The sequence below is a fragment of the Bombina bombina genome, chromosome 6, assembly GCF_027579735.1.
Source record: "Bombina bombina isolate aBomBom1 chromosome 6, aBomBom1.pri, whole genome shotgun sequence".
NCBI classification, from domain to species: Eukaryota; Metazoa; Chordata; class Amphibia; order Anura; family Bombinatoridae; genus Bombina; species Bombina bombina.
In genome coordinates, this window is record NC_069504.1 from 156,309,394 (window position 1) to 156,322,068 (window position 12,675).

Consider the following 12,675-nt stretch of genomic DNA (forward strand, 5'->3'; position numbering starts at 1 on the left):
GTCCTTGAAATAGAGAAACTAGCTTATCTGTACTTGAGGACATATTGCTATTAGAAATAGAAAATGCAGCAGAAAAAATGTAATATAAGAATTACCAATAATCTAGTTAACTCATATTTTTTTATCATGCCATTTTTTCTTTGTTGCAAGGTAAAGTGGGTAGTTTAATATATAGGATATATTAATTAAAATGTGTATGCCGCTGATTCCTAAAAGGGCAGTGTACTGTTAAATTGTCTACACTTTAATGTGTTTCCAATGATTTATTTAAAGGGATAGTAAAGTCAAAATTAAACTTTCATGATTCAGATAGGTCATATAATTTTAAACAACCTTCTAGTTTAACTTTTATTATCAAACTTGCTTTGTTCGCTTGGTATTCTTATTTGAAACCTAAACCTAGGAGGCTCATATGCTACTTTCTAAGCCCTTGAAGCCCGCCTCTTGTCTGAATGCATTTAACAGTTTTTCACAGCTAGAGGGCATTAGTTTATGTGTTTCATATAAATAGCATTGTGCTCACACACATGGAGTTTTTTAAGAGTCACCACTAATTGCCTGAAATGCCAGTCTGTAAAAAGATCTGAGATAAGGAGGCAGTCAGTATAAGCTTAGATATAAGGTAATTATAGAGGTAAAAAGTATATTTCTATAACAGTGTTGGTTATGCAAAACTGGGAATGGTAAATAAAGGGAGTATCTATCTTTCTAAACAATAACATTTTTGGTGTTTACTAAGTTTTTAACTGATGGAATCAATTAAATTGTTTGCAAGTAGCTCATTTACCTGTTTTGTCATTTGGAAAACTTACATTTGCCTGTGGAAGTTGCAACCTATACTGAAAATGTTAATACTTCAATACAGCACTGATGGGTACAAAAAGGGTAAACAAGATCCAGCAAAAAAAAAAAAAATGATACTCACAGTGGGGGGTGGGGGGAGGGGAGGGGGTGAAAGAGAAAGGTATAAAATGTTCCTTTCCTTTTCAGTTGTTCTATCAGAGAGATACAAGATAAACGTTGTTTTATATATAATGCTAATGAGATGTGTTCTCACTGAAAGTTCAGCACATTTTAATGAGCTGTGGCTTAAAAGAGCAAAATCATATATGTCATACGCACAAATACAACTACAGGGAGTGCAGAATTATTAGGCAAGTTGTATTTTTGAGGATTAATTTTATTATTGAACAACAACCATGTTCTCAATGAACCCAAAAAACTCATTAATATCAAAGCTGAATAGTTTTGGAAGTAGTTTTTAGTTTGTTTTTAGTTATAGCTATTTTAGGGGGATATCTGTGTGTGCAGGTGACTATTAATGTGCATAATTATTAGGCAACTTAACAAAAAACAAATATATACCCATTTCAATTATTTATTTTTACCAGTGAAACCAATATAACATCTCAACATTCACAAATATACATTTCTGACATTCAAAAACAAAACAAAAACAAATCAGTGACCAATATAGCCACCTTTCTTTGCAAGGACACTCAAAAGCCTGCCATCCATGGATTCTGTCAGTGTTTTGATCTGTTCACCATCAACATTGCGTGCAGCAGCAACCACAGCCTCCCAGACACTGTTCAGAGAGGTGTACTGTTTTCCCTCCTTGTAAATCTCACATTTGATGATGGACCACAGGTTCTCAATGGGGTTCAGATCAGGTGAACAAGGAGGCCATGTCATTAGATTTTCTTCTTTTATACGCTTTCTTGCCAGCCACGCTGTGGAGTACTTGGACGCGTGTGATGGAGCATTGTCCTGCATGAAAATCCTGTTTTTCTTGAAGGATGCAGACTTCTTCCTGTACCACTGCTTGAAGAAGGTGTCTTCCAGAAACTGGCAGTAGGACTGGGAGTTGAGCTTGACTCCATCCTCAACCCGAAAAGGCCCCACAAGCTCATCTTTGATGATACCAGCCCAAACCAGTACTCCACCTCCACCTTGCTGGCGTCTGAGTCGGACTGGAGCTCTCTGCCCTTTACCAATCCAGCCACGGGCCCATCCATCTGGCCCATCAAGACTCACTATCATTTCATCAGTCCATAAAACCTTAGAAAAATCAGTCTTGAGATATTTCTTGGCCCAGTCTTGACGTTTCAGCTTGTGTGTCTTGTTCAGTGGTGGTCGTCTTTCAGCCTTTCTTACCTTGGCCATGTCTCTGAGTATTGCACACCTTGTGCTTTTGGGCACTCCAGTGATGTTGCAGCTCTGAAATATGGCCAAACTGGTGGCAAGTGGCATCTTGGCAGCTGCACGCTTGACTTTTCTCAGTTCATGGGCAGTTATTTTGCGCCTTGGTTTTTCCACACGCTTCTTGCGACCCTGTTGACTATTTTGAATGAAACGCTTGATTGTTCGATGATCACGCTTCAGAAGCTTTGCAATTTTAAGAGTTCTGCATCCCTCTGCAAGATATCTCACTATTTTTGACTTTTCTGAGCCTGTCAAGTCCTTCTTTTGACCCATTTTGCCAAAGGAAAGGAAGTTGCCTAATAATTATGCACACCTGATATAGGGTGTTGATGTCATTAGACGACACCCCTTCTCATTACAGAGATGCACATCACCTAATATGCTTAATTGGTAGTAGGCTTTCGAGCCTATACAGCTTGGAGTAAGACAACATGCATAAAGAGGATGATGTGGTCAAAATACTCATTTGCCTAATAATTCTGCACTCCCTGTAAAGGAGCAATTTCACATACATTTCATATTCTGCTAATGGTATAACAAATCATTGGAAACACATTTTGTGGAAACCAATATAACAGTACGTCTCCACAGCGTCACAGCTCTGTAACACAATTTGTCTGGGATGGCTGATAAGCCGTGCTCTACCCAAATTTATTGCCCACTAGCAGGGGGCTGGCTGCACAAGAAAAGTATTGCATTATGTTAAATTCTGGTAATGTATGCCAAATTGGATGCCTGGACACTGGGGGACAGGTTCCCCGCCTGTGAACTTTGTTCACCTGCATTTTTATAAATTGGAGCCATGTTATGAAGATATTATTCAATAAAAAATGTCCCAGTGCTTAATAAATCTCCTTTTTGTTATCAGATTTATATGAGTGTGTTTCACTTTACAAATATGGTCACATAAGCTGTCCCCCTGACCTAATGAATATTAATACAGCAGTTGTTAATAAACATACGTTTCCTGCAGTTTTAACACACATGTAAAGAGATTTCATGTAAAAATGTAAAAAATAAATACATTTATAACATTTATTTTCTGCACTTTCACATGTACATTTTTTTGCTTCACAAAACCTTTAAAAAAAGACATTTAAATCATTATTTCTTTCTTAAAATAGTTTATTTCAAATGTATTAGTTTTAGTTCCCTGCTTTTACAAAAGCAAAAGTACTTAGTGAAACCACTTTTTTTGCTTTTGGAGGCTTATCCTTGTCACTCACTATAGCAGTGGGTCTCATCTTTATCAGCCAGTGAATAGTTGATCCTTTAAGGGGTAATAATTTTAAATGTTGTTGTGTATATATATATATATATATATATATATATATATATATATATACATAAAAATATATAAAAATACAGTATACTTACACATATTTAGACATGTGTATGTATCTCTATGTACCCTCTATGTGCCCCTTGCCTGCTTTTTTTTCTGACATCTCATATCTTTGAGCCCTTATGACTTTTTAATGCAATATGCATTTTTTTAAGTAACTTTTATCAGACTGTTATTATGACTCAAACTGTACTGTTAAATGTATATTGATATTTTTTGTGCAACTTTTTTGTCTCGCTTTACAGTAAACCAGAGCTCTAAAGTCGCGGTAGATTGCGCTAAAGCAAACATGTTTACATTCAACGTATAATATGCCTGCTATTTCCTATCGGCTAGATAACGAGTTTTGTTTTAGGCTTAAAAAGCAGCGTTAGCCGGTCCTAACGCTGCTTTTTAACGCCCGCTGGTATTACGAGTCTTGAAGGTATAGGCTCACCGCTCACTTTTTTGGCCAGACTTGGAAATACCGCAAATCCACTTACGTAAATTGCGTATCCTCTTTTTTCAATGGGACTTGAATAGCGCCAGTATTACGATTCTGCCAAAAAGTGAGCGGTATAACCTCTCCTGTCAAGACTGGTAACGCATTCTAAAGTCAGTAGTTAAGAGTTTTACACTACAACGCCGTAGCATAAAACTCTTAACTAAAGTGCTAAAAAGTACACTAACACCCATAAACTACCTATTAACCCATAAACCAAGGCCCTCCCGCATCTCAAAGACTAAAACTAAATTTTTAACTCCTAATCTCCCGAACCGGACATTGCCGCCACTATAATAAATATATTAACCCCCAAACCGCCACACTCCTGCCTCGCAAACATTAGTTAAATATTATTAACCCCAATCTGCTTTCCTAAACATCTCTGACACCTACCTACATTTATTAATTCCTAATCTGCCGCCCCCAACATCGTCGCCACTATGCGAACCCCTAAATCTAAGTCTAACCCTAACACCCCCCTAACTTAAATATAATTAAAAGAAATCTAAATAAAAATTACTATCATTAAATAAATTATTCCAATTTAAAACTAAATACCTATAAAATAAACCCTAAGCTAGCTACAATATAACTAATAGTTACATTGTATCTACCTTAGGATTTATTTTTATTTTACAGGCAAGTTTGTATTTATTTTAACTAGGTAGAATAGTTATTAAATAGTTATTAACTATTTAATAACTACCTAGCTAAAATAAAGACAAATTTACCTGTAAAATAAAACCTAACCTAACTTACACTAACACCTAACACTACACTATAATTAAATTAATTCCCTAAATGAAATACAATTAAATAAAATTAGCTAAAGTACAAAAAAAACAAACACTAAATTACAGAAAACAATAAACAAATTACAAGATTTTTAAACTAATTACACCTAATCTAATCCCCCTAACAAAATAAAAAAGCCCCCCAAAATAAAAAAAGCCCTATCCTACACTAAATGACAAATAGCCCTTAAAAGGGGCTTTGCGGGGCACTGCCCCAAAGTAATCAGCTCTTTTACCTGTAAAAAAAATTACAAATCCCCCCCAACATTAAAACCCACCACCCACACAATCAACTCTACTCTAAAACCCAATCAGCCAATAGGATTGAGCTGGCATTCTATTGGCTGATTGGAACAGCCAATAGAATGCCAGTTCAATCCTATTGGCTTTTTTATTTTGTTAGGGGGATTAAATTAGGTGTAATTAGTTTAAACATCTTGTAATTTTTTATTATTTTCTGTAATTTAGTGTTTTTTTTTAACTTTAGCTAATTTTATTTAATTGTATTTAATTGCATTTAATTTAGGGAATTAATTCAATTATAGTGTAGTGTTAGGTGTTAGTGTAACTTAGGTTAGGTTTTATTTTACAGGTAAATTTTTCTTTATTTTAGCTAGGTAGTTATTAAATAGTTAATAACTATTTAATAACTATTCTACCTAGTTAAAATAAATACAAACTTGCCTGTAAAATAAAAATAAAACCTAAGATAGCTACAATGTAACTATTAGTTATAGTGTAGCTAGCTTAGTGTTTATTTTATAGGTAAGTATTTAGTTTTAAATAGGAATAATTTAGTTAATTATATGAATTTTATTTAGATTTATTTAAATAATATTTAAATTATGGGGGTTAGGGTTAGACTTAGGTTTAGGGGTTAATAAATATAATGTAGGTGGCGGCGATGTTGGGGGCAGCAGATTAGGGGTTTCATAATTATAATGTAGGTGGCGGCGGTGTCTGGAACGGCAGATTAGGGGTTAATAAGTGTAGGTAGGTGGCGGCGACATTGGGGCAGCAGATTAGGGGTTAATAAATATAATGTAGGTGGCGGCAATGTTGGGGGCAGCAGATTAGGGGTTAATAAATATAATGTAGGTAGCGGCAATGTTGGGGGCAGCAGATTAGGGGTTTATAAGTATAATGTAGGTATCAGCGATGTTGAGGGCTGCAGATTAGGGGTTAATAAGTGTAAGATTAGGGGTGTTTAGACTCGGGGTTCATGTTAGGGTGTTAGGTGTAAACATAACTTTTATTTCCTCATAGGAATCAATGGGGCTGCGTTAAGGAGTTTTTTGCAGGTGTTAGACTTTTTTTCAGCCGGCTCTCCCCATTGATTCCTATGGGGAAATCGTGCATGACCACGTTACACCAGCTCACTGCTAACGTAAGCAGTGCTGGTATTGGATTGCGGTAATGAGCAAAATTTTGCTCAACGCTCACTTCTTGTCTGGTTTGTAAAAACCCGTAATACCAGTGCTGTCTGTAAGTGAGCGGTGAGCATAAACTGCTTGTTAGCACCGCACAGCCTCTAACGCAAAACTCGTAATCTAGGTGTATGTGTGCAAAGAGCAGCGGTATACACCTTATTGCTTGTGCACTACACTTAGTGCTCCACTTGTAACTTAGCCCTTAGTAGCACACACAATATGGGACAAGACAAAGTGCACAGCAAAGATGCATGATATGATTAGCCAAGTAATTCTGGGCTCAACTAGGATTCTAAATATTTCCGTTATGCAAATTGCAGAAATATTTGTTCTTGGAAGCTAAGAGTCTGGTCTGAGTTTTTAATTTAATTTGCTAGATACAAATAGGCACATGAATTAAAAAAACAAACAAAGCATTGTCCCAATGTTATTATTCATGCAGTGATCATTCAAGAGATATTCTACTGCTCATTTTTACATTCATGTGGAAAAGGTGTCATATATATTTTTTAATTGCCAGAAACAATTTATATCATTTATATCAACAGTGTCTATCTTTTAGAGCAAGGAACTAATTAGATTTAAGGGAATTATACCATGGGGGTTGCATACTTAAAATATCAGAACTAATAATTTCCACTTCATAATAATTGAGTTGAAACTGTAATGATGATCCCAGGTATTGGTGCATAAAATAAATACACAGATCAGTTCTGGCAGAAAAGTCACATACACATACTTTGTGAGGTTAATTATGTAATGTACACTGTAAAGTCATTTCGCTTTATAAAACCTGAAAAATATTTATTGCCATTTTGAAACCTTTTCTTGTTTCTGTCTGTGTTTATTTTTTATTTTTTTATTACGTTTTGGGTAGGAATTCTTTTTTGTTTAGATGCAAAAATATTTTATCTCATCTTACCACAAATTTCGATCAAACTAAATGTAGTGACTACATTGATATGATTGTTTGTTCAAGGCACGTTCTCTTTGTGTTAGGAAACAATTGAAAAGAAAAAAAAAAATCTATCAGGAAAAAATGCAAACAAATTTAATCTCCCCATTATTTTATAAAAGCGATACACACATAACAAAATAGTATATTAATGTATAAACTCAGTGATAATACAAAAATAGGTTTTGAATCCATTTATTATACTATAATGATTAATTAATTTTACTGTAACTGTTATATTTTTTACTTACAGTTTACAGCTTTGGGCAAATAATGGAAAATGAAGAGGTTAAGGGACATAGTGCAGAAATGTAATACTTGGATGGGGTTGGCCATTTGTTAATGTACTATTTCTTGCATATAAATATGTTTTAATCCCTGTTAAGTGGTAATATTATGAATGTATCTTAGTAATGGAATATATGTCTTGTCAGTTTCAGTTTGTGTATTTGTAAACATGACTCTACTGTGATGTGATGTGTTTTTTTTTAACCCTTTCATGACAGGGTCCATTTGTCTACATCGGAACAGAGTTCCAATGTAGACAAATTGAAATCCCGCGATCGTGAGATTTCAGTTATGGGATCAGGTGAGGGGGACGTCCCTATGATGCAAGGCACGCCCTCCAGACCGGACAGCCAAACGGCTAGGACATTCTATTCCGTCTTAACGGCGCTAAAGCCCAGCGCAGTTAGAAAGGAATAGAACGCCATAACGACATTAAAAGGTTAGTTAAGAAGTAAGAAAGAAAACTTTATCAAAAATGTTTAACCCAATTAACTGTTTCAAAAGTATGTTAGGAATTTTTTTTAACACAATGTTCCTTTAATATCTAAATAAATTATTATTTTTTACAAGTCTAGTTGTAAAGATGAACAGAAAAATAAAGATAACATTATAAAGATGTGTATTACAGGGACAGTAAATTCAAAATTAAACATTCAGAATTCAGATAGAGCATACAATTTTAAAAACTTTCCAATTTACTGCCGTTATCAATTTTGCTTAGTACTCTTGGGTTCCTTTGTTAATGAGTAATCCTAGGTGATCTCAGAAGCGTGCACGTGTCTTTAGTTATCTGATAGTGGTATTTCCAAATATGTTTATAGCAATGTTATACATAGTTGCAAACTCTGCTGCCATAGAATGTCTATAGCAATTTATGGCAATTGTGTTTGCAACTATGTATAACATTGTTATAAACATTGATTGAGGCAGGGGATTGTTGACTTAGCTCAGCCCACCTATCAATTAAGCCTTACAGCCCCCCTGCAGCTATGTATGCTCACTGCAATATTTATTTATACTGATGGACAGTCAGCCCAAGTACAATCTTATGGAGGATCAAGCAGTTGCTATAACATCAACGCATGCACCTTCATATTTTTCTACATTTTTTTTCTTTGTTGCCTGCTTTAAGAGAAGAGAAGTTTTTGTGTGTGTGCTTATATGTATATGTGTGTTTTTGTGTACGTGTAATCTGAATATGCCTTTTGTATTATGTGATGGAGACCACTGTGGAGTGGATCCCCTTGATCTTTATGTAAAATGTCAGAAAAGAGCAGTGCCCACTTGTTTTTATATGCGTTTAAGAAGCTACGAATACAGCTTTGAAGTGCATTCAGCTGCAGGCTCACATGAGTAAGCTTGGAGCCAATAGGAAGCAGGGGTCACCAAACCTACTAGACCAACTCTAAAGTGGTGTTTGTCTATCCCCCCGGACTTCTCAGACCGAGGTGATTAACAGCCCTTACTCGTTCCCAATTGGCCCTGCACAGGAAGGGGGCGGTGCTGCACAAGCAGATGTTTGTGCAATGATGGTATTTGCTGCCTGCTAGCCGTGATGCCAGGCAGAAAGGGCGGAGATGTCTGTCCCTGTCCATTTGGCCCTTGTTAAATGGACCCCATAGTTGTATTTGTAAAAGATGTAGGATTTGTGAAAGCTCAGTCAGTCAATTCCATTGTTAAGTCTAATTGTATTTTAACCTATTTACCACTGTGGAATATTGTGGTGCATTACAAATTATAATAATAACAATAATAATAATAATGTTTATAGATTCTCAATATCTCTAACAATATATATCTCTTCTGTATGAAATTCCTCATTTTCTTTACTTTATTGTTATTTATGGTACTGATTTTTAAAATTAAATTGTTTGGGGTACATGTTGACAAATCCAAGAGTACAGGCAAGTCACAAAATATATTTTTTTTAATTTTCTCAATGAGGCAAAAAGAAAAAGATGTAACTAATCCACAGTCTGCCGTGACTTAGTGTGAATACGTTTGATGTACAACTTAATGGACTAAGAAGAAAAAGTGAGAGATTTCTTTCCTATGGGAGAAACATTTTCAATGTCGATTGTAATCCGCAGAAACTTTTTTCAAGCAAAAGAAATCTTTTTGATTAGTCTCCATATAATAAAAGTAATTGCTAGGGCTTCTCTCCAGGGTAAGGAAGAATTCCTGCTACACAATGAAGACAGATGAGAGTTATTCAGACATTTTCTTTTTCTTAATGGCACTAAATAGCACAGAATATTTTGTTAACCTGTAAACTTTTTTTTTAACAAAAAAGCCCAAGAAATCTATCTGTCTGTTTTTATGTGTCTTTCTGTCATCTATCTATGCATTTATGGATTTCCCCAGGAGATCCCTACACAATTTGAAAGAATTTTAACTTTTTTACAAAAAAGAGTGGCATAAAATTCAAAGTCTAATTGTTCAAAATTAATAGAAACCTATTCACAAAAACTGTAATAAATGTAAAAAGTGTTTCCACAAAGTATTAGTTGGGGTGTTGAAACATATGCAATCAGGGTGTTGTAGTTCCTAATAATTTACTTATTTGTATAGCCAGTATAAGTTAACCCTGTACTGAATGTGTTTTACTTCTAATATTGAGGCTACAATGTCACAAATGTGTAAATATAGGACAATTTTGGTATAGTGCTGTCACAATATTAGAAGTAAAACATATTCAATACAGTATTAACTTATATTGGATATAAAAATAGAATATTAAAAAAAGCCATCAATTAAAAAACAAAAAAACAAAACATTTTTACATAGTGCAAAGCTGAGAAAACACACTTTAGTAAATCGAAAAAGCTGTGGTTAGTGTCTTCTACTGAATATACGTAAGTATCCCATACACAAAATCTTCTTTCTAAAAAGAACAAACACACTCGAAGTTAAAAACGCATTTATTTCAATCCCGAAAACCTTTTTTTTAAAATACATATGATAATATTTTACAGTAAAATACATATATGTAATAAACTATGCACACTTACAAAATACTCACAATCATGAGCTCCTATAGGTTTATTATTCATGTCCTAGTTACACTATTAACTTGTAACAAAAGGGGTTGAATTTTGGCTGCCACATGTAAATTGTATTGTCATTCAGTATTATGCAAAGGGATCATTCACATTATAACGTCAATAAAGGGGGCAATGCTGCTTTTAAAATTCTGCTAATGTCAGAGAAGCATCGCCTACCACAGATGTATAGTAAAATGTCTCTTGGCAAGAGTGACCTCACACATTGCTTTCAGCCCTTTATAAAATTTCACAGCCAATCCTAATCCGGATCCCTTTATAAAATACACCTATTATCACAATACTTTTAAGACTGGGGCTTAGCTGAGAGGGAAAATTCCTACATAAAATGTTGATTACTTTAGCTATCAACTAGAAAATCAATAAAAAATAAACAAATAGTACTGTAAACTTATTTGTCATTTTTACAACAATCATCTGGCAGTATTATAGACATATGGCCACATCGCTACATTTTTAGATAAGGGGTGTCAAGTTTATATATGTATTGTGGGTGGCAACATAGAGCATATTCTAGTCCCTTGATGTTGTTCCATATACCTATGGTTCTGTCAGGTGATCACTTATGTGTTCATCGGCTTTTAAAGATGGGGCTCTCCTTTTTCACAAAAGGGGATACTTGTCCCTATGTAGTGATTATCTTGAGGTGATAGGGCCATTTTTATAGCACAGAGGACCATAAAGAGACCATAAACAGGTAATGGAAATCGTCTGTTTTATAAATGGCTATGAGACCCCTCATTTGAAAATGTAAACACACACACACACACACACACACACACATATATATATATATATATATATATATATATTTATATATATATATATATATATAAAAGAAAACACAGGGCATCCCCGGGAGTCAAGCTAAAACCACTCTTTAATAACACATAAAAATATGCACCTACATCAGTAAAACAAACTTTGCCTATAATCATCAATCTTGTCCCAGGTGTTCAGTAGAAACTATTCCCTTTGTGATATTAACCATATGACTCTGATCCACTAAACTGAACCTCCTGCCCACTGTTGGATGATGTTTCAGGAGCACCAATCGAAATCTCAACACATTGAATCTAGGACTCTATCTTACCTGCTAGGCTTTTAACCGCTTACTCAAACAGAACAAGGTGCTGAACAAAATGCTTGCTGATGTCATCTATGACATGTGCGGAAGCTCCCCCCCCATTCCTCATTTCCTTTTAATCATGTCCCAAATTGTAACCCATATGACTTGATACCAAGGGGCTGAATTATTAAACTGCGAATGCAGCCGTTTCCCCGTTAGCCTTCATGCTCGCCGGAAACAAAAGTTAAAAAGCAGCCACCTCTGAGGTGGCAGAGAGCAATCATCCCGATTGGATACGATCGGGATGATTGACACCCTTAGCTAGCGGACGATTGACCGCGAATGTGCAGGGGGGCGGCATTGCACAAGCATTTCACACGAAATGCTTGTGCAATGGTAAATGCCGACAGTGTATGCTGTCGGCATTTATCGATGTCAGGCGGACATGATCCACTACAGCAGATCATGTCCACCTGGACATGATAAATCAGCCCCTAAGTATCTATATATTGTATCTGCATTACACAAATAAAAAATACAAAACTACTACTCCACTAAGCACCAATATAAACTGAAGAGAAAATGCCATATCATTTCCATCATAAACCTTATATTCAAATATAGTGCTCATATCCATCACTATCTGAGGACCTAAACGCAACCCTGTATATTGATAGTTAAATCTGGGATGAGTGAGTGTGTGTACACAATCCCCCCAGGCCAGTGCTTAATGTATATCAAAATTAAAATATACAGATGCTGAGTTGTTCTCCCAAATTCTCTAGCTATCCCAACCAGCCCCTAAAGCATAAAAGCTTGTAAGTTGATATCCATATTTATCCCATTGGGTACCATACAATCTAAATCATAAATCTACTTACTTTCCTTTTTCCTTAGCGTTACTAATCTTTCATGGGTATCTTGCATAGGCTGTATACTTTCCAATATCCTGATTTTCATACTTCTAGGATCTTGTTTATGAAAGGTTTGAAAATGTTCTGATACGCTATGTGTGGTTAAACCTATTTTAATATTTTCTATAT